Below are 23,848 nucleotides of genomic sequence, written 5' to 3'. Positions count from 1 at the left end.
GGCTTCACCAATTCTTATTTGGTATAGGAAAAGTTCTATCTTTTATGTGTGTTAAAATTGATTCTTTTTTATTTTTTTTCTTTTCAGGAGCTCCAGGACTATACTTTAGACTAACCAGGAATGGTGGAATATATATATGTGATCCCTGAGTCTGAGGAGGCTGCAGTTGGTGGATTGAGTTTAGGAATTCTGAACTACAGTAAAGCTAAAATCAAATGGGTATTAGCATCCAGTCTGGTACCAATATGATCAGTCCCAGGAAGCTAAATGGGGGATAAGGAGAGAAGGTTACAGGCTGCCTATGGAGGAGAAAACCAGCCCAGATTAAAAAAAAAAAAAATGAAGCAGGTTAAAGTAGTATTAATATTGGTCCTACAAGTGACCACTGTAGTTACAGCCTAGGTGAGATAAGGAGACTTGGTATTAAAACAAAACAAAACAAAACAAAACAAAAACAACTTTGAGCCAGTAATTGATGGGAAAAAATGACAGTGTGGGACTGGAATGTTTCCCAATCTAATCAACATGCTAACAAGACAGATGTGGAGATTCTTATCCAAGATGTGAAGGGCTATGTAACTATTTACGTTCCAATGGCCACAATACAAGTCATTGTTACAATTTCCTCATCTGTGAAGTGAGGATAATGATAGGACCACTCTCTCAGGATTGTTGTAAGGATCATATGAGATAATCTTTGTAAAGCTCTTAGCACTATGGCTGGAACATAATAAGTACTATATAAAAGTTAACTGTTATTATTAAAAAACAATAAACTAATAAATTGAATAAAGAAGAAAATACATATATAACTCTAACCCAAACACGAAATTTGGACCTCCTGATTCAAACCTTACCCTAACCAAAAGCTAAGCCTAAGCAAAAACGCCTCCCAACTCAAACCTAACCATCACTCTAATCCAAACCCTAACACCAAATTCACCCTAGCCTAACAGTTACCCTAAATTCCCTAACCCAAACCCTAAAACAATCTTAAATTCCCTAACCCAAACCTTAATCCAAACAATAACCCTAAAGCATAAGCCTAACCCTAACTCTAACCCTAACCTTAACCTTAAATCTAACTCTAAGCCTAACCCAAACTCTAACCCTAACCTTAATGCTAAATTTGCACTAACCCTAACCCTAAACCAAACCCTAAATGCCTCCTGACTCTAACCCTAATCCTAAATTCTGGGCTCTAATCCTAATCCCAAATGCCACTCGATTCTAACCCTAAATGTCTCCCAACTCTAACCCTAACCCTAACTTTAACCCTAACCCTAAATGTAATCAATTAATATGAATATGAGTCTTTTCTCCAGAGAAAAGACCAAAAGCATCTAGTAAAGACTCTCCTGTTTTTTTTGCTTATTTTATTTGGAATGCTTATTCAGATTCATTAGAGGAGAGAGGATAAGTTTCCAGTATACAAAGATCCTAACTAGAGGAGAAAGAACTTAATTATTAATATATCACTATGTATAAATGTGTGCATGCATGAATATATTTTTCTTAGCAAGCAATAGCAATTTATGTACATTTTCTGAAGTAAGGAAGGAGAGCTTTTGTGTTTACAAAATTTTAAGGAACAAGCATCTTTGTACACATAGTAACAAGGGTTATAAAAACTACCAAAAAAAAAAAAAAGACATTAAAAAATGAATCACAGTAGTCATCATCACCAAACGGCCACAACAACAAAGGCTCAAGGTAAAGGTATACCACATCTTCCCTCCTTAGAACCTTATGACTCCAAGATCCATTGTCCCTGTAAGTATCTATAGTCCAGCAAGATATAGATAGCTTGGCTCCAATGGCAGCTGCTCCAGGATGTAAGTGACAAAATGTAACTGAGATTTTGGACATGTTGTCTTCTGGAAGTTATAAATGCTTACCCCTTCTTTGGGAAACCAGCCTGATTAGAGACAAGAATGTCTTGTAAGTAATAGGGTTCTTCCTGAAGCTGTTATACATCCCAATTTATTCTCTAGAAGGATTAAATTTAATCCAATTAAATCCAATTCAACAAGTGTTATCTCTTAAATGATACTAATGAATATTATTAAAAATAGTAATACTTATTAAAATACTTAATTGTTTAATTAATAATTAATTAAATTAATTATTAAATGCTATGTACTAGGCACCAAGAGGCAGCTTGACATGTTATAGAAATCTGGATCCAGATCCAGTGTAATGGGCTGAGGCTCGAATTGATGCACTGAGGTCCCAAGCACATGAGGACCAATAATAATTGGGCCATACTCTATTAATATATATGCTTGGAGAAAGAATGCCCCCCCCATCCCCCACCCCCCACCTTTGTGCAAGTCCTGATGTATTGTATAGGAAATGACGATTTTGGTGGGTGGAGGCAGGGGAGTGGAAAGGGAAGCGGAAAGAGAGACTGCTGGCTGGGGTCTTCACACAGCTGCTCACATTGCTATTGTGACCCCACTTCACCTCCGATCCCCCTTCACCTGCAATCCCCCTTCACCTCTGCTGGCTGGCTTCCTGTTGCAGCTGTCCATATTGCTATCGCAATCCCCCTTCACCTCAAAAAGAATAAAGATTGAAGATTTTTCCCTTAACCTGAATTCCTGACTCCGGCTGATTTTAAATACGCGGTCATCACAATCCAGCAAGACAAGGTTCAAATTCTACCTTAACACATACTATAGGACATAGGATAAGTCTCAGTCTCCAGGCAAATCTAATGCCTTCACTTTTTATGTAACCTTTAACTACTCTCTGTATATCTTATTGGTGTGTGGTTATTTACATGTTGTTTCACCCATTAGAATATGAGTTCCCTAAGGGCAAGAATGTCTTTTGCCTCTTTTTATGTCCCTAGTGCTCACCACAATGTCTACCAAATTATACTTGCGTTGAAGTGCTTGTTCACTGATTAGTCTTAAGTATCAGAGGAGTTGTCAACTTTCATTTATAGATAGAATCACACAGTCAATATGTGTCAGAAGTAAAACTGAAACCTAGATGTTCTTATTGTAGAGATCAACTCTCTATCTAAAATAACATGCTACCTTTCATAGTAAAGGCTTAATAAATACATCTTCTAGGATGGATAGCTAAACAGATGGATGAATGGATGGATGGCAGCAAGATAACTGTACTATTAATGGTTACTTAATATAGGAATCAAGTTTTGGAAGTAAACCCCTAATTTCAATTATGTCCTCCATAGACAATAAACTCATGGATATTATTGAATCAAAGTCAATCGGTCAAAAAGGCTTTATTAAGTGCTTTCTATATTTATCAGTAGTTAACTAACATAAAAGGCATATTTCTGCACATAAGGAGATCTCTAATTTCAGACATATCCCTCATCTTCATGCCAGAAGTTGATCGTGTGGATATTCATATTACACCCTCCTCAATTGAAGGAATATGGTAAAACAGAACAGTATTTAGGCCCACCAAAAAAAAATCTTCTTGTTAATTGGATATATGTAGTTAGTGGGCATTTAGGGTAGAACATAGGTTGGCAATGAAACCATTGATTAGAGATACTATTGACCATGGATTTCTTTGTCAATCAACCCAAGAAGCATTTGAGTGCATATTATTTTCCATGCAATGTTCTGATGTGCTGGTGACTAAAAGAAAGACAAAAAAAGTTCCTGCCCTCAAAAAACTTACACTCTAGTCAGGAAAACAATATGTAAATAACAGGGTAAATACACTAACTAGATAGAAGATAATCTACAGGGGAAAAGTACTATCTATTGGGGGTAAGGAACGGATTCCAGCAGAAGGGGAGACTTAAAGGAAGCTAGAGGAACCTAAGAGATGTGGAGGAAGAAGGAAGTCTTTCCAAGCATGGGAACAAGCCAGAACAAAGTCCTGGAACTTGGAGGTGGAATGTCATAAGCAAGAAACAAGTAGATGGATAAACCATAAGATCAGAAAGGTAGGAAGGGGCCAGATTGTGTACAGTTGTAAATATCAAACAAAAGACACTGGATCCCGGAGGTAACAAGAAGACATAGGAATTTATTGCGTACTGGAGTGACATGGTCAGACCCACACTTTTGAAAAATAATTTTGACAAGTAGAAGATGGATTGGAAAGGGGATACCTGAGCTAGGAAAATCAATTCAGAAACTGTTGCAATAGCTCAGATGAGAGGTGATAAGGGCTTAAAGGAGGATGGTGGCTCTATGAGTAAAGAGAAGGGGCTGCCACTGTCTAATACCTGGTGTACCAGGTATGACAGCATCCATTCACATACTACTGAAGATCCACTCAAAGGGTGACCACTCCTTCTAACAGAGAGAACCCAGATTAGAGTGAATGACCTCAGAGAATCTTTCCAACTCTAAATCTAAGTTCTTGTGATTGATTCCTAAGGCAGACCATCATTTTAATAGTCTGACTCTCTGTGATATCAATCCTATTAGTCAGTTATACTCTTAGAAGAATGATGAGAGGACAGGCAAGGAAGGGGTTGAGAGAGGAAAATAATGATTCTGTTCATATACTTATTTATCTCATCAAAGAAAGATCTGGATTTTAGTCCTGGATAATAAAATAATAAAAAGACAAAAAAATCATCAATCAATGAAATCACATTTATTAAGTACCTATGTTGTACCAGGAACTATCCTTGGTGCCAGGGAAATGAAGATATAAATTGAAATAAAACCTACTGTAAATGAGTCCATATTCTAATTATGTAGTGATGAATATATTTGGATCAAAGGGAAGGTCACTAGCACCTAGGGGCATCAGAAAGGATCATTTTAATAATAAAAACCAGCACTTGAATAACCCCTTTACACAGTACCTTACAAATATTTTCTCTTTTGATCCTCACATCAATCCTGGGGGTGTGGAAAGGGGAAGGGAAGAGGTTAATGCTATTGTTATCCCATTTTTACAAAGGAGGAAATTGAAGCAGAGGTTAAATGATGGAATAGTAGGGTCAGACCTCTCAAATAGGAAATTTGGAATTTTATGGGGAAATGTTTTCACATCAGAACAGCAACATCCCTAGTTAGGTGGGATCTAAAAAGCATAAATTACATTTGTTCCTGAAGCATCTTAGGGAACCTTGCCCTGAAAAGAATTATTATCCTGTTGTAGTGGTGGTAGTTGTTTTTAGTCATATTCAACTCTTCATGACTTTATTTGGGGTTTTCTCAGCAAAAATAGTGAAATGATTTGTCATTTCCTTTTCCAGCTCATTTTACAGATGAAGACACAGAAGCAAACAGGGTTACATAATTTGCCCACTGTCACACAGCTAGTAAGTGTCTGAGGTCAGATTTGAACACAAGGAGATGTCTTCCTCACTCTACATCAGGCACTCTATCCGTTGCACCATCAAATGGAAACTCCAATTGGAGGAATTACCTCATCTGAATGGCAAGAAAAAAGACAAATGTTTTAATAATAATTAAAATATTAATTAAAGGGGTGTGTGGGTGTGGGTGTGGGTGTTAAACAGCCAATGCAGAAATATTTTTGCTTAACTATCCATATTTGTTACAAGGTTTTTCTTTCAGTGCAGGAAGTGGAAGAGGAGGAAAAAGTAAAGGGAAGAGCAAAGAGACTATTCTTAAATAAATACATTTAATTTAATTGAACAAATTAATGACTATGTCTCAGAGCCCCTTTACTACAAATAAGGGAATATGTTACCTTGGACAAGAGCCATAGAAAGTATGAATTTGGGCGCCCTGGGAAAAATCACAGACTGGCCAAAGGATGGACTGTATTCAGTTCAATGCAACAAACTTTATTGAGTTCTTACTCCAGGACAGACTCAGGAAATAAAAACACAAAATTTAAAAGAGTTCTTGCCCTCAAAGAGCTTACATTTTTCTGAGGGAAATAACATGTGCACAGTAAGTAAACACAAAATATGGACAAAGTAATTTCTTTTTTTAAGCTTTTTATTTTCAAAACATATACATAGATAATTTTTCAACACTGACTCTTGCATAGCCTCGTGTTTCATATTTTCCCTTCCTTCCCCCCATTCCTTCCCCTAGATGGCAAGTAATCCAATATATGTTATACATGTTAAAATATATGTTAAATCCAATATGTGTAAACATATTTATACAATGCTCTTGTTACACAAGAAAAATCAAATCAAAAAGAAAAGAAAATGAATAAGAAAACAAAATGCAAGCAAATAATGTCAAAAAGAGTGAGAATATCATGTTGTGATCCACATTCATTTCCCACAGTCCTCTCTCTGGGTGTAGATGGCTCTCTTCATCACAAGATCATTGGAATTGGCATCAATCATTTCACTGTTGGAAGAGTAATATTCATCAGAATTGATCGTGATAAAATATTGTTGTTGTCATGTGCAATGATGTCCTGGTTCTGCTCATTTTACTTCATATCAGTTCACATAAGTCTCTCCAAGCCTCTCTAAAATCAACATATTGATCTTCCCTACAGAACACTATCCCATAACATTCATATACCATAACTTATTCAGCCATACTCCAATTTATGGGCATCCACTCAGTTTGCAGTTTCTTACCACTACAAACAGGGTTGCCACAAACATTTTTGCACATGTGGGTCGCTTTCCCCCCTTTTGGGATACATACAGGCCCAGTAGAAACACTGCTAGATCAAAGGGTTTGCACAGTTTGATAACTTTTTGAGTACTCTCCAGAATGGCTGGATCCATTCAAAGTGCCACCAATAATATATTAGTGTCCCAGTTTTCCCACATCCCCTCCAACATTCATCATTATCTTTTCCTGTCATCCTAGCCAATCTCAGAAGTGTGTAGTGGTATCTCAGAGTTGTCTTAATTTGCATTTCTCTGATCAATAGTGATTTAGAGCATTTCTTATGTGACTAGAAAGGGTTTTAATTTCTTCATCTGAAAATTGCCTGTTCATATCCTTTGGACAAAGTAATTTCATGAGGGAGAAAGTGATAGCAGCTAATGAAATACAGAGTCTGTACAGGACACAGAACATGAACTGAGCCTTGAATGAAAGTTCTACACTGCTGCTTGGATTCAAAATCTGGAAGAAGAGGGATTATGATAATTGATCTGAGTTTTAGCCTTGGATAATAAAAAGACAAAAAAAGCATCAATCAATGAAATCACATTTTGTACCAGATACTGTGCTTGGTGCCAAGGAAATGAAGATAAAAATTGAAATAAACCCTACTGTAAATGAGTATATATTCTAATTATAATCATTGTAGTGATGGATATATTTGGATCAAGAGGAAGGTCATTAGCACCTAGAGGCATCAGAAAGCAAGAGAGAGGGATTGCCAAGACATTTCCTATAATATATCAATAATGGCCACTTTGGGCATGCACAGACATTGGCTGTCCACCATACCTAGAATGCTTTCCCTTCTCATCTCTACCCCTTGGCTTCCCTGGTTCTCTTCATTATTGTTATTGTAGAGTGGTTTCAGATCGGGGAAGCCTTCTTTCTTGGCAAAGATACTAGAGTGGTTTGCCATTGGTCACATAGCTAATACATGTCTGAGGCTAGATTTGAACTCAGGAAGATGAGTCCTCCTGACTTCAATACCAGCACACTGCTCATTGCATCATCTAACTGGCTTCCTTCAAGCTTCAGTTAAATTCCATTTTCTATAAGCAGATTTTCCAAGTTTCTTCTATCCCTCTACTTTCAGTACCTTCCCTCTGCCCTTCCATTTGCACTGCATATATCTTGAATGTACACCATTTTCGTATGTTGTCTCCCTCCTCAAAATGAGGAGTTCCATAAGAGGAGGGATCAAGTTTCTGTCCGGGGCTGGAGGGGGAGGGGGGGGGGAGAGAAGGGTAAGACACAACACAATGTCTGACACATTCTAATATTTCCTGGAGCAGCTAGATAGTGTAGTGAATAGAGCACCAGCCCTAAAGTCAGGAGGGCCTGAGTTCAAATCTGGTCTCAGACACTTAACACTTCCTAGCTGTGTGACCCTGGGCAAGTCACTTAACCCCAATTGCCTCAGTAAAAACTAAAACTAAATTAAAAGAATTTTAAAAAGAAATCTTTTCTGATTTACTGACAAGAGGCACATGGGCAGCCTTATATGATTATATAGGTCTGTATTTTCATAGCACTTTAAGATTTATAAAACATTTCATATACATTTATTACATTCAATTTCATTTCATTCCTCTAATGTAAATGATATTCTTATCATTCCCATTTTATCGATGAGGAAACTGAGGTTGAACAAAATTAAGTGATTTACCCAGAATTATATAAATAGTAAGAATCTGAAGTAGGAGTCAAATTCAATTCTTTCTGACTCCAAGGCCAGCACTCTCTTCACTATGGCACAGAGGCACATATCACAGAAGGCCTCTAAGTGCCTCATTATCATCTTCATCCTCCATCTTCACTCCCACCACAGAGGAAATCTACATCAGAGATGTCAAACACCTCTGTGGGCCTGCCTTGGACTGTGAGCCACCTTGAACTAGATTAAGATAAAATTGGAGAAAATTGTACAAAATAAATAAAATACAATAAAAGATAGCTATTATTACATTTTAAAATTCAATCAATATGTTGCCTTTAGTCGTCTTTATGTACAGAGTAGTAGTCCTTGTTTTTATTTGAATCTGATACCACTGCTCTACTTTACCTGGATATTTGACTCCATAGGGAACTCTCTACACAATTGCTAAACTCTGAGCTTCTGAATGCATTCCCTTGGGTCATTTAGCTATGGAACAGCCTCCCCTATGTTTGCTTATAAGTTGAGAGTAGAATTTGAAGGTCATTTAGACACAAGCCTCTTGGGATTTTCCAAGATGACAGATAGAGGAAATTTGGATGACCCCAAGAATTGTTAACTCTCAACTACTGATGCCAAGATTCTTCATTTTGAGAAGATAGCCTGCAGATAAAAATTCTGATTTGAGTTCTTGGGAAAAGGGTTGCCTCTTAGGTTAGGAATACTAATTGGTGGGAGATTCGTTAGGGAATTTGGGCTGAGGGATATGATCTGGGTAGATTTATCCAATTAGACTCTTGAATAAGCCTCTACTTCCTGGGGAATATGGACAACTTGGTAAAACAGTGGCCAGGAGCCGTGAAGATTGAATTCAAATCCAGCCGCAGACACTTACTAGCTGTTGGACCCTGAGCAAGTCACTCCAACTTGTTTGCCTCAGTTTCCTCACCTGTAAAATGAATTGAAGAAAGATATGGCTAACCACTCCAATATCTTTGCCAAGAAAAGACTGAATGAAGTCATGAGTAATTGAAAATAACTGAAGAAAAGCACTAGGAAAATTCTACCTTTCTCCTTTCATTCTACCTATTTACATATTCTAATCATATGTGAATGTCAAAATGGAATTGATTATACAAAGCATGATTTAACTGGATGTAGTCTTTACTCATCAAGTCACCAAACATTTAGTAAGCATTACTGTGTACCAGGCACTATGCTAATTGCTGAGCCAAAGATATAAAGAAAGATTAAAAACTTGGTTATTATCCTCAAGGAGTTAATGTTTCTAATGGGGAGAAAACAGGCAAAAAACTTTGTACTCACACAAGATATTTTCAGGATCAATCTGGAGGCAACTCAGATAGAAAGCACCAGCAATAATAAAAATCAATAATAAAGGCATCTTGCAGAAGGTGGGATTTTACTAAGAGATAGATAGGAAGAATGGAGCATTTGAGACATGAGGGATGGCAAGTGAAAAGAATAGAGTTGGGGGGCAGCACTGACTCTGAATTCAAATCTGACCTCAAACATTTAACATTAGCTGTGTGAACGTGGGCAGGTCACTTAACCCTGATTGTCTTACACAAAAAAGAGTGGAATTGGGAGATGGAGTGCTATGTGTGAGGAATAGAAAAAAAGTCATTACCATTGCAACACAGGGTCTTGTAGAAGAGAATAAAGGTAGAAAGGGTCCAGGTTATAAAGTACTCATATGAATAAAATTAAAAGGAATAGCCCCCCTAAAAATTGGCAAGGAGTTTCACCTGGATTTGGGGGGGCCAGCCAGGTAACATGTTCCAATACATCACATCTGGATATAAGGGAAGAAGCTCCCTAGTACCAGAAGTCAAAGGGGTGTGATACCTAAGTAAACCATTGTTTATTAATGTCTCCAAATTGGGTGGACAGTCATATAATCATCATTGGCAAAAGTAATAATAACTCCCAAATTGTCAATATGTCTGGCCTCTGCTGTTTTGAACTACCTTCCCCACACCTACCAGTAGAGAGTTCATATCTGTAATCCAGAGTGTAATAGAAATAAGAAGTTTGAATCCAATCAGCAGTTCTCTGATGAGAGAGCCTATTGGATAGGTCCCTTTCCCCTGGATCTTCCTAAAGAGAATTTGGGATCATTCTTCCTGTCAGCAGAAGATGCTGAAGGATGTAACTTATGAAGCCAGACATGGGTGGATTGGACAATGAACTTAGACTCTTCCTCTGATGGTGGTAATGGTTTACCTCAATAGGACATAAGCTTCTTGAAGGCAGGGATTGCTTTTGTATCTCCCACACCCAATACAATGCATTGGACATATTGGACATTGTTGGTACACAATTCATATTTATTGTGTTTCACTAAATTGAATCGAACTATCAGGGTTAACCAAAGAAAATTACTATCAGTGCCTCTAGCACTTTTTCTGTACTCTGGTTTGGGACATTTTTTTGGAGTTCTATGTTGCTATTGTTTTGTGTTTGCTATTCAGGGAGGTCAAGTACTTGTTGAAAGAAAAATCATAATGTATCATAATGAACCTTGGCATCTCCATGTATGTTTTATATGTCACCAAATAAAGGGTAGAATGATGCAGGCTAAACAGATTTGACTCCTGCCACTGTACCATATATCAATAGAAATCACAAAATGACTAATGAATTCATAAGGTGTAGCCCCAAGGTACTTCAGAATATTCATAGAGTCATGGTTTTTTCTTGCTTCTTTTTGTCCAGACATATTATTTAATCTGAACAGGGAACTCCCAGTAAAGAAACTTCTGCTAATGAGAATTGGCAATTAGTATGGTAACCTAATAGTTGCCAGATAGTAGATAGTTACGAGAAAGACCTAGATAGTTACCAGAAAGCATGGTGAGTTAAAGTGATTTACCCAATTAATATCTGTCAGAAGTGAAACTTGAATCCAGGTATCCCAGATTCCAAAGCAGTTCCCTATCATTTTACCATCCTGCCTCTTTTCCTTTGTCCAGACTTGTGCATTTATGAAGCACTTGAGTAGTTTGTATATGTCCATATCTAGAAGAATGTAGATCTTGAGTATAAAAGTATGACATGACCAGATCTCAAGGGTAGTTCCTAGAGCCTAAAGGGATAGTTTTCAGGCATCAGTTTACATAGATATGGACATATTGTCATTTTGGCAGCCATCATGTCTAGAGTTGAGTTGTCTCATTCTGTAAGAAATGGTTCAGCAAACAGCATTAAAAATAAGAATTTAAATTTCAGGCTCAGTTGATGGCTTAAAAAAAAGTGAGTGTTCTCATCCAAATATTCAGTGATTTCTATTAACTTTAATATAATTCATATGGTCAGTGCCTTTCACTGGTCCCCAAACTGCTGAACTTGCAAACTATTTTTTCTTTTGCAAATTGGCTGCAGAAGGAACCAAAACATTTTTTTTTAGTTCTCATTCACCTTTTGTGAGATCATTCTACATGTATCTCCATCTTGCAGGAATTCCTATAGGCAGATGCTGATTCAGCTAAAGGAGGAGCCCAATCATCTAAGGTTGCTTAGCTAAAAACCCTTGCTATGACATTGACTGCTATCATATCTCCATCTGAACATCCAGCATTTTAGAGATATTATCTTCCACAGTACATAAATTACCTTGTGGTTCATCTTGCTCTTCTCTTCTTTTGGATCAATCTTTAGAAGTGAGTAGTTGTTGGGTATCCTCCTTATAAGCCTAATAGCAGTTGGTGACATAGTAAATTATATAGCACAAAAGTAGATAATAGGTATTCTTGTAGTTATTATTTAATGTAACAGACTATAAGAATGAGCTCTATCTATGCAGTAGGTCAATGTACTTGCCAGTGAGCTACCACTGAGAAGACTGGTTTCTTCTGACAGCTCAGCCATTTGGCTGAGCTGTCAGAAGAAACCAGTCTTGCAGTTGGACTTTGTTTTATTTTTATATTTCCCTTTAGCCATCCAGCCACACCCTAATAATCTACTTAGGAAGTGATAGGAGGGTTAGAATTGAGAATTTGGACAATCCAAACCTTATAATGTTTGGCAATTGTTGGAAAAGTGGCCTCTAAATAGATGATGATTAGAGATTAAAGTTGGTAAGTAAATGGAATGCCCACCCTAACTGAAGAGTGAGGTCCCTCATGGCTGAATAAGTTATAATATATGAATGTGATAGAATATTATTGTTCTCTAAGAAAAGATGAGCAGACTGATTTCAGAAAAGCCTGGAAAGATTTACATGAACTGATGCTGAGTGAAGTGAATGAAACCAAGAGAACATTGTACACAGCAACAACAAGATTATGTGATGATCAACTCTGATGGACTTTTTCACCAGTCTGATCACCTTTTCAACAAGGAGGTGATTCAAGGAAATTCCATTTGTCCTGGGATAGAAAATGCCATCCATATCCAGAGGCAGAATTATAAAGACAAAATATACATTGAAGTATAATATTTTCACCTTTGTTTCTTTGCTCATTTGCTTTTTCTTTCTTGTGTTTTTTTCTCTTTTGGTCTGATTTTTCTTGCACAACATGATAAATATGGAAATATTTCATATTGCACATGTTTGACATATCAGACTTTTTGCTGTCTTGGGGATGGAGGAAGTAAGGGAGAGAGAAAGAAAAATTAGGAATGCAAAGTCTTACAAAAATGAATGCAGAAAACTATCTTTACATGTATTTGGAAAAAAATACTATTGAGAAGGGAAAAAAAAAAAAAAAACCAGTGAGATCCCTCATGGAACAGTAAGCCCAGTGATTAGGAATTTCAGTTTTCAAGGGACAAAGTTGAACCTGAGGGCATGAGCAATAAGCCTATCCAAATTTCATGCTTAGAGCAAAAACTTCTTTTAGAGATGAGAGCTCTTTTAGCCAAGGGTCTGAAATGAACAAAAAGGTCACTCTTCATTGCTTATGAGAAAAAGCTGGAAAGGTATTTCTCTACCTTCTCCCCCTTGGGAAAGGATTTTCTGGTCCATGCCTGGAGCTGTTGCTTTTCTAAAAGGACTGGCTTGAGATTTTCAGCCAAATGAGCATAGCTGAGCCCCCTCTTCATGTAAAGAACAGATAAGATTATAGTCAAAGTTTTCAGCTGAAGCCAGAAACTGAAAGCAGAAAAAAAAAAAACCAGTCATGCCCAGCCATGGCCCATAGAGACTATTTCTCCAGTGCAATATGCTCAGCAGAAGACGGGGGAAGTGAGTCAGTCTGAAACCCTTAGGAAGCAGATTCTCACAGAAGCATACTTAAGTTAACACTGGTGATTGGAAGTATGAATTGCACTTTTATGTTTATTCTCTGCATATGTCAATTCTTCCTACTGATGACATTTAAACTGGTAGAAAACTCTGCCCCAAGTATGTGGTAGAAAAGGTTTATATCTACTTTTCTTATGATGTAATTTCATGGAAATATCTTTATTATGAACTAATTGCATCTTCTGGCTATTAAGAATAATCTATGATTTTAGTGGAAATAGACCCAAAAAACATCTTGAACTTTGGTGAATTCTAGTCTGGGGACTCTGGGGGACTCACTTTATGAGTTAGGGGTTACTTCCAGAGACTACTTTGGAAAAGACCAAATCTAGAAAGTAGAGAAACAATTCAAGAGGTGAAGCTCTCTTCAAAGGCTACAGTCTCTGACTTCCTGAGAGGAATAGAAAGAGTTACCGAATGTTCCATCAGTTAGTGTGCAAGGTTTGTGTTTGACAGATGTATCTGGAAGCCTCAGGGACTGCTTAAGGCTATGTCTGTCAAGTAACAAGTTTCTTAAACTGTGAGAGAAGAACTGAACTGGAAAGACAAACTTTCCACAAAGCTGGCTGTTTCCATTTCAGAAAACTGGCTGAATCCTTCTCCTCTCTTTCTTTGGAGGAGGTCATAATGCCCAAGGTGGGTTTCCTGAGCTGAGTGACATTTGAGTGTTTGGCATGAATTCCCCATTGGAACAGGATGACAAATTTCCCTTTAAGATTCCCTTCTGCCCCCATCTTCCCACACAGCCTCACAAAGACTCTAGGCCCCCAAGGGAAAATGGAAGACATTCTGGGAAAATGACTAAATGAATCATACTCATTTTTCAATATGGAATCATCCCTCACGGCTTCCTCCTCCTTCCCTCACCCCATGACTAAAATGCAACTTCTCTCCTATAATAAATGTCTAAGACAGACCACCAAGGGGAGAAACTGATGAAAGCAGCATGCAAAGCAATAATCTTTGGAAATGAGACCTCAAGAGGTATAGCCATTAGCAAGCTCTAGAGATTTTTCCAAACACTCTAAAAATGAACCAGAGAAAAGATGTCATTAAACAAGCAGATCTGGATTCAAGTCCAACTTAGGATATTCAATGTCCAAATGACCTTGAATAATTCACTTCAATTCTCTGGGCAACCTCAGTTTTCTAAACTGTAATAAAAATTGAGTTGAACCAAATGGTTTCCCAATTCTCTTCCAGCACCAGAGTTAACTATAAGTGTATATATATAAGTATATAATGAACAGAAAGATGATTTGGTCATGTGGTAAGAATGAGCAATAATCAGTGTGCCATTTATGTATTTAATTAGTATCCTCACAAGGCCAAGAAAAAGTGAGGAAAGTCCCCAGTCAACTGGAGTAGCAAACCTATGGAAGACTTGCATAAAAGTCAAATAAAATGGGGGAGGGTGAATAGAAGGGTTGCAAATTTCAACCACTGAAAGGAATAACCACGTAAGATCATGAAAAAAGGGAATAAGCATGTATATAGCACCTACTATGGCATTATAATAAGTCAACATGTATATAGCACCTACTATGGCCCTCTGTTAAGAAAGCATTTATGTAGTAACTTCTATGACACTATGATAAGTAAGCATTTACATAGCACCTACTATGGCCTGTGATAAGTAAACATTTATATGGAAACTACTATGGTACTGAATTAAGTAAGCATTTATATAGCACTATGGCCCTATGGTAAATATGCATTTGTATAGTACCTACTATGGTACTATGGTAAAAAAGAAGTTTAAAAAAAAGAAGTTATTTAACACCCATTATGGCAGTGATAAAGAAGCATTTATATAGCATCTACTATGGCACTATGCTAATCTCAGTACAAGTATCTCATTTAATCCTCATGTCAACCATGGGATGCTGTTATTACCCCCAATTTTATAGTTGGGGGAATTGAGACAAATATAGATTAAGTGATTTGCCCAGGATCAGTTAACTGTCTGAGTCAGGATCTGAATATGTGAATAAAGAATTTTTTATGACTTCAGATCCTCTGCATTATTTTCCTGCATCTTCCCCAATATTTATCATTTTCCTTTTTTATCATGATAGGCATGAGGTAATACCTCAGAGTTGTTTTAATTTTCATTTTTCTAATTAATAGTGATACAAATAATTTTATATGGCTATGTATTGCTTTAATTTATTTATTTGAAAATTGCCTCTTCATATCTTTTAATTATTTATCATTTGGGAAATGTTTAAGTATTAAGTAACTGAAAGATACACTAGAGACTTCTGAGGTGTGTCTCTGAAATTGATATTGTTGCTCAGTCTTTTCAGTCATGTCCAACTCTCTGTGATCCTATTTGGATGTTTTTTTTGTCAGAGACACTGTCATTTCCTTCTCCAGTTCATCTTGCAAATAAAGAAACTGAAGTAAACATGGTTAAGTATCACACATGCCCAGTGTCACACAGCTGGTAAGTGTCAGAGTCCAGATCTGAAGTCAGGAAAATGAGTCTCCCTGATTCCAGATCTTGTTCTCTATCCACTGAGTCACTTATGAAAAGAATGCAAGGGTCAGTGTGAAAATAAAACCAAATAGGACCTATTGATAGATAAGTGATTGACTTCCTTCATAGAAAGGATTCTAGTTTCTATTTGACTGCCTTTCCTGAGGATACTCTTGTGCCCAGCAACATAGACATTCTCTGAACTATTAGCAATAAAACTTCATTTTTTAAAGATTTATAGCTACATTCAGAGCACAGAGAATAGTTCCATGAAGTGAGAAAAAGAGAACATCATCCGAACCTTGCCACTCTCACTGTATCTAATCACAAAGAGCAGTTGCCATAGTAAAGGCCAGTCCACAGTACCACAGAGACACAGGCTCAGATCAGCTCTTCTCAGGATTTGAATATCAGGGCCTAAATAAGAAATAGGGAAACACAAATTTACTTTCCACACTTTCTCCTATGAACTAATTTGCCTTGTAGAGTTGTATAGTATTTCAATCTAGCCAATATATTCCAGCATAATTCATATATCTTTTAGTTTCTCTTGAAAAAGTCACTTGTTTAAATTTATTGTCAAAATTGGTAGGAAACTAAATACTATGTGCTGGGACAGCTAGGTCACACAGTGGATATTGCACGGGGATTTGGGTCAAGAAGAATCATCTATGACTCTTCATGATCCATTTGGGGTTTTCTGGGCAAAGATATTGGAATGGTTTGCCATTTCCTTCTGTAGCTCATTTTACAGATGAGGAAACTGAGGCAAACAGGGTTAAATGACTTGTCCAGGGTCACATAACTGGGAAGTGTCTGATGTTGGATTTGAACTCAGGTATTCTTGTACTCAATCCACTGAACCACTATTCTTTTTTGAAGACCTATATGGCCCCAGTCCATGGCCTATAAGTAACCCTGAACTGCTCACCCTCTCTCATCTTTGCACATCCAATCAGCTACAAAGTCTTGTTTATTTTTCTTCCCCAACATCTCTTGTTCCTTATCTCCCGATTCATACCACAACTCCCTTAAATCCGGCCCTCATCAGTTCCTACAGGCACGATTGCTAGAATCTCCTGGATGGTCTCCCTACAACTATTTCTTTTCCTTTTCAAATCCTACTTTATACAGTTACCAAATTGATTTTGTGCCTAAAGCAGATAATTTTCTTAAGCACAAGTCTGGTCTGTTACTCCTCAGGTCAAGAAGCTTCTGTGGCTCCCCCATTGTTTCCAGGATAGAATACAATCTCTTCTGTGTAGCACCCAAAGTCCTTCACAGGCTGCCTCCAGCCCTACCTTTCCAGGTCAATTATTCATTATCTCCCCTCACAGTTTGCTGTTTCTCCTACATCAGAGGTTCTCAAACTTTTGTTCTCAGTATTCTTATGCTACTAAAAATTATTGAAGATTTACCTAAAGAGTTTTTGTTTATGTGGGTTATGTTTATAGATGTTTGCCATATTAGAAATAATTTGTAGATACTCTGAAAAGGTTTCAGAGACTCCCAGGATTCTGTGCACCATACTGACTTGTTGACCTTCCATCTTCCATCTCCATGTTTTTGTAAAAGTTGTTCCTCATACATGCAATGCTGCCTCCTTCTTCCTTTCTTCCTTTCCCCCAATCTTCCCCTTTTCCTCATCCTCATGGATTCTAACTAGGAACATGCTGGAACAGCTCATGAAAACTGACAAATTTTCAGTATGGGCATTTACACCTCAAAAAATAGACAAATGTTACAAATCAGGGCTTGGTGTATTGTTTTGTCAATTGTCTGGATTTAAGAAAATGATGGAAAAAATACAATAATGCAGGATAAAATTACAAGTGTATCCTGAATTCATTTTTCTTTCCAAAGAACTAATTGTTAAACATTCATCAGTTACTCCTGATTCTGACCCTATATCCCCACCAGTATGAGAGGAAGATTAGAGCAACCACTCTATTCCCACTCATGGACTCCATCTTTCCATCTCAACTGTAGTGTACCTGATCAACCTCTTTCCCCTCACCATGGCTACTCACAATGAAGGGGAATGGATTCAAACCATGTTCATAAGATGATGGAATGAAAGCTGGAAAGGACTTGAGAGACTTTCAACTCCATGTTCCTCATTTTACATAGGAAACTGAAGCTCAGAAAAATTAAATCTTTTGTCCAGGATCACACAACTAGTAAGACAAGATGTAAATTCAGGTCTTTCTCACCATGAAATGTGTCAATGAGCAGGAAATCACCAACTATAATCATTCCAGTAAGATGATGGAAGGGAGGATATGTCCTGTCCTCTGAAGGTAAAAAATAGGTACAACAATGCCTACAAGTATTGCGCTCTGGCCAGGCCTGAGTTTCAAGTGCTTTAGCCTTGTTCAACAATGAGATGCTAAGTCACATGCATTTCTGGTGGGATTGGAAGACTTGTTATCCACCTTGCCAATATATTCTTTGATCCTCTGGTTATACAACCCCTGATGATACAACCCCTAGACCTAACCATCTGCCTTGCACTTGTACCTTCAGGATCTTTGGGTCTTGTTGTCTGCTCTATCATTATACCCTAAAAATAGCTATTGCTGAATCCTAAGGATCACAAAATCTTTACAAGTATTCTAAAAATGAATTTTCCTATATATGTTGTCTCTCCCAGTTAGAAAACAGTAAGACATTATCTTAATTTTCTATTTATATCTTCAGCACTTGGCACTATATTTGGCACATAGTAAGCATGTAATAATTGTGTTTTCATTCAATTATAGCAATCATTTAATAAATGTTTGTTGAATTATATTAAAAATGAATTTACAGTTTGCACTTTTGATAGGTATCTCTGTAAAATGCAAAAGTTGTATTTATATAATCTCTAAAGTCATTCCTCACATTCTGAAATTCTAAGTTCATTAAAATGGCCTTTATTCCAGTGCCAAGTTTAAAAAATATATTTTAACAGAATCAGCATGTTATTCTATGCACCAGAAGCAGGCAGGATAAAATTTAAACTGTTTCATTCAATTCAGCAAATACTTCTAAGCACCTACTATGTTCAAGACATTATTCTAGATATTGAGGACATAAAGACAAATAACTCCATTTTGGTGAAGAGAAAACCCTCATTAAGGATAGGATTTGCAGGTGACAGTCTTATTTTGAAATTCCTTGCTACCTTTTTACTTTCAAAAAATAAACTCAGATTAGCAATCTCAGTTACTTGTTCCATTTCCTGACATCACATCCTTCAAAATGTTACTGCTGAGCTTTCCAAAATTCCTGGTGAGTTGAGAATGGGAGTCATGAGTAGAATAAGGCTATAGAATCCTTGACTATTTCTGACTACAGTGTAGTGAGATTGTTATTTTTCCTTAGTCCTCAATGAGGATCTTGATATCAGGGAGGTGGATGTCAAGACATGCAAGTGAATTTGGATTTAAGTGAGGGAGAGCTGTGCAAGGTCATCAACTTCATGTTCTCCTTTAGGAGCATCTGGATCCACTGGCAAGATATAGATTAGGATGCCTGGAGATGGTCCTAAATGCAGTTTGACTGAGGCAATGCCCTGGTGAGCACTTAAGGTTAGGTAACAAATGAGTCAGAGAATGGCCTCTTTTACAATGTGTGTATGTGTGTGTGTGTGTGTGTGTGTGTGTGTGTGTGTGTGTGTATCTGGGAGGGTATGACAGCCAAGGTTTCTTCACATAATGAGATAGAATAGATTCAGTACTGGGATTGGGTTCATGCATTGTGATAAATGTGGGAACAAGACATGGTCAAAAGCGAAAACATCATCATTTCTAGATACCCAGGTTTGAATCATCTTTGACTCCACTTTCCCTCCTCTATTAAATTAGTTGTCAGTTCTATCTTGATAATATATTTCGTATCTGTCTCTCTCATTCCACCCATGTAGGCACCCAAATTGAAACTGTCTTCTTTCTTTTCCAATATTATTTTATTTTTCTGAATACATATAAAGATAATTTTCAGAGTTAACTTTTGTGAAACTTTGTATTACAAATTTTTATCCCTTGCTTCCTTACCTCCTTCCTCCTCAAAACATATAGGCTTAATATGTGCAGTTCTTTAAAACATATTTCCCTATTTGACATAGTGTGCAAGAAAAATAATAACAAAAGAGAAAAAACCATAAGTAAGGAAAAAACAACAAACAAACAAACAGCCCTGGAAAACAAAAGTGAATATACTATGCTTTGATCTACTGAATCTCCATGGTTCTCTCTCTTTGGATGCAGATGGCATTTTCCATTCCAAGTCTATTGGAATTGCCTTGAATCACCTCATTTTGAAACTGTCTTTTTAAGGCACAAGTCTGATATGTCACTGCCTTGCTTAAGAATATTCAGATGATCCCTAGTGCCTTTAAGATTAAATGCAAATTCTTCAAAGAGACACTTAGGATTCTTCTTAAAGCTCTTTCTAAATCAATTCTGTATCATTCCCCTTTTTGCAGTATTCAATCCAGCCACATTGGTTTCCTTGTCATTCCCCAAACTCGGTACTCCACCTTCTGCCTTTCTATCTTGCATGGATTTTGTGTCTAGAAGTCTCTTCCTTCTTACCAGCAGTTTGGTGACACAGTGGATAATGTAATGTGCCAAGTTTAGAATAAGGAAGATCTGAGTTCAAATTTAGCCTTATATATAAGATAGTAATCTTTGTGACATAGGCAAGACACTTACCTCTGTCTTTCTGTTTCTCCATCTATAAAATGGAAGCAATAATGGTATTTACCTTCCAGAGTGGTTATAACAATCAAATGAATATTTGTAAAGAACTTAGTATAGTGCCAGGGACACACTAAGTGCTTAATAAAGGTTTGTTCTCCCTTCCTCTTCATCTTAGTCTGACATCCTTTGCTTCTTGCAACATACCACTTCCTACAACAATGTCAAATTCAAATAAAAACAAGGACCCCTAAATTGTTCTTAAGTATGTCTGCAAGCTGCACATTGCTTTGGAAAGCCATACATGTTTATATATTTATTTTTTATCAATATGCTAATACATTAAAGTTATATGGGAAGTATACTTTAATTTGTTTCAAATGACACTGGAGAGTGTTATGGCCTGAGTTTCACACATTCGTTCTAAAGAAAATTTTTCTGAATGTCCTCAATTTTCAGAGCTTCTTCAATCCTTAAGTTTCCATATGCACAGTTTATCCCCCCAGCAGAATAGAAGTTCCTTGACTATTTTCCATTTTCCTTTATATACCTAGCATTTAATATAATGGCTTACACAAATTAAGACTTTAATAAATGGTTGTTGAATTGAATTGCCTGAAAAAAGAATAAGGCATAACTTAAAAGTGACAGAGAAAAACATGTACTGGTGAGAGTAGAAAGCATCCTGATTTTGGAGGCAGAGGATCTAAATTCGAATTCCGTTTCTAATATTTCTTGTCTGTCCTTCAGCAAAAACCTCTCCTGGCTTCCCCATATGTGAAATGATAGCCTCTAAGGTCCCTTCTAGCTTTAGATATGAGATCTTAGGATCTTCACCATTCTTTACCAGAATTATCACTACCTATTGTTACTTCAGGTAGAGTCAATTCTCTTTCAACAAGGTTGCAACCAGACTATATTTGTTCCTATTGGGACTAATGTCCCAAATGGAAGTCCCTCCCCTGAACCCCAATAACTATTGTTGAGATTCTGCCAATGGAATATACCTGCATAAGGTCCCCATTCCCAACAATTGTACCCAAAAATTAAAGGTCTCTCTATTCTTTGGTACACATTGCTCTCTCACCTATCTTTCAGCAAAACCTTCAATTTCAGGATATTCTTTACTTTAGGCTTCACTCCTGATGTCTCCCCAAAACTTTCACTAAGTCATGGCTGAACTTCTAATTCCATCTCCAGTAACTAAGAATTTAAAAGTCTAAAATCTGAATCTACTTTGGAGAAATCACAGTGGCCTGTTATAAATCACATATGCTCTGGAGCCATTTTAATTTGTCCTATTCACCCTGGTGAGGAATTCAGCAGCATTCTTAGGGAGCTCTTTCTCTTGACTTTTGGCCTAAAACTAAGGGAACTGAAAGAAGAAAATAAATAGCAAGAGAAATAACCTGCCTGACCTTGAGGATCCTAAGGAAGTCATCTTAGGATATTTTCCACCAAGATTCCCATGGCAAGGCAGAGGAAGGCAGTAAAGTGAAACTATGGGATCCTAACAGCAGTCATTGTTGCTGTTCCCAAAAACCATAGCTATTTTAAAATAAAGGTCAGAATAAAACCCTCCAGGTGAACTTGAAAAACAGAAGTAGAAATCACAATCTCAGAACGTTTGCAGGAAACTGATTTAGAGGGAAACGAATAAAATCAGGAAGATCACTTACATGGTAACAACAGTGTTCTTTAAAAAGAAACAAAAAGAAGCAACTTGGAAAGATTTAAAATCTAATCAATTCAATAAACATTCATGACTAGAGGACTATTGAGAAAGTATGCTAACCACCTTCTATCAAGAATTCAGAGGACCAAAAATTTAACACATACTGTACTATTGGCATCTGGAAATGGTTGTTGTCTTAGATAAGCATAACCAATTTGGGGAAAATAGCATTAAATGCAACTCCAAATCAATTTTGCAATTGATGATATGAAGATAACACAAGAAGAAATTAAGACAAATTTAATTTAGTGGAACTATAATAGTCTCCCAGGAATAGGATATCAATTGAGTTGCTATATTGACTTAAAGGATAGAATCTTAGAATTATATGACAGAAGGGAAGAAAGGAAAGAAATAAGCATTTATATAGCCCCTACTGTGCGCCAGACACTGCATTAAACACTTTATAAATAGGGTCTCATTTGATCCTCATCACAACTCTTCAAGGTAGATGCTGTTATTATACTTATTTTATAGTTGAGAAAACAGATACAAACAGAAGTTTAAGTGAATTGTCCAGTCACAGAGCTAGTAAATGGCTGAAGCCTGATTTGAACTCAGATATTCCTTTTTTTTTTTTTTTAAACTGTTGCTGGGGGTTCCCTGGATTTCTTTTTTTTTTTTTAATTTTTTTTTTATTTTGAAAAAAAATTTCTTTACAACATTATCCCTTGCACTCACTTCTTTTCTGACTTTATCCCTTCCTCCCTTTAGCCCCTCCCCCAGATGGCAAGCAGTCCTATACATGTTGAATATGTCACAGTATATCCTAGATACGATATATGTTTGCAGAATCGAACAGCTCTCTTGTTGCACAGGGAGAATTGGATTCAGAAGGTAAAAATAGCCCAGGAAGAAAAACAAAAACGCAAACAGTTTACATTCATTTCCCACTGTTCTTTCTCTGGGTATAGCTGCTTCTGTCCATCATTGATCAATTGAAACTGAGTTAGATCTTCTCTTTGTCGAAGAAATCTACTTCCATCAGAATATATCCTCATACAGTATCGTTGTTGAGGTATATAATGATCTCCTGGTTCTGCTCATTTCACTTAGCATCAGTTCATGTAAGTCTCTCCAAGCCTCTCTGTATTCATCCTGCTGGTCATTTCTCACAGAACAATAATATTCCATAACATTCATATACCACAATTTACCCAGCCATTCTCCAATTGATGGGCATCCATTCAGTTTCCAGTTTCTAGTCACTACAAACAGGGCTGCTACAAACATTTTGGCACATACAGGTCCCTTTCCCTTCTTTAGTATCTCTTTGGGGTATAAGCCCAATAGTAACACTGCTGGATCAAAGGGTATGCACAGTTTGATAACTTTTTGAGCACAGTTCCAGATTGCTCTCCAGAATGGTTGGATTCGTTCACAACTCCACCAACAATGCATTAGTGTTCCAGTTTTCCCACATCCCCTCCAACATTCATTATTATTTTTTCCTGTCA

Source organism: Antechinus flavipes, chromosome 1 (genome assembly GCF_016432865.1).
Source record: "Antechinus flavipes isolate AdamAnt ecotype Samford, QLD, Australia chromosome 1, AdamAnt_v2, whole genome shotgun sequence".
Lineage (NCBI taxonomy): Eukaryota > Metazoa > Chordata > Mammalia > Dasyuromorphia > Dasyuridae > Antechinus > Antechinus flavipes.
This window is presented reverse-complemented; position numbering follows the sequence as displayed.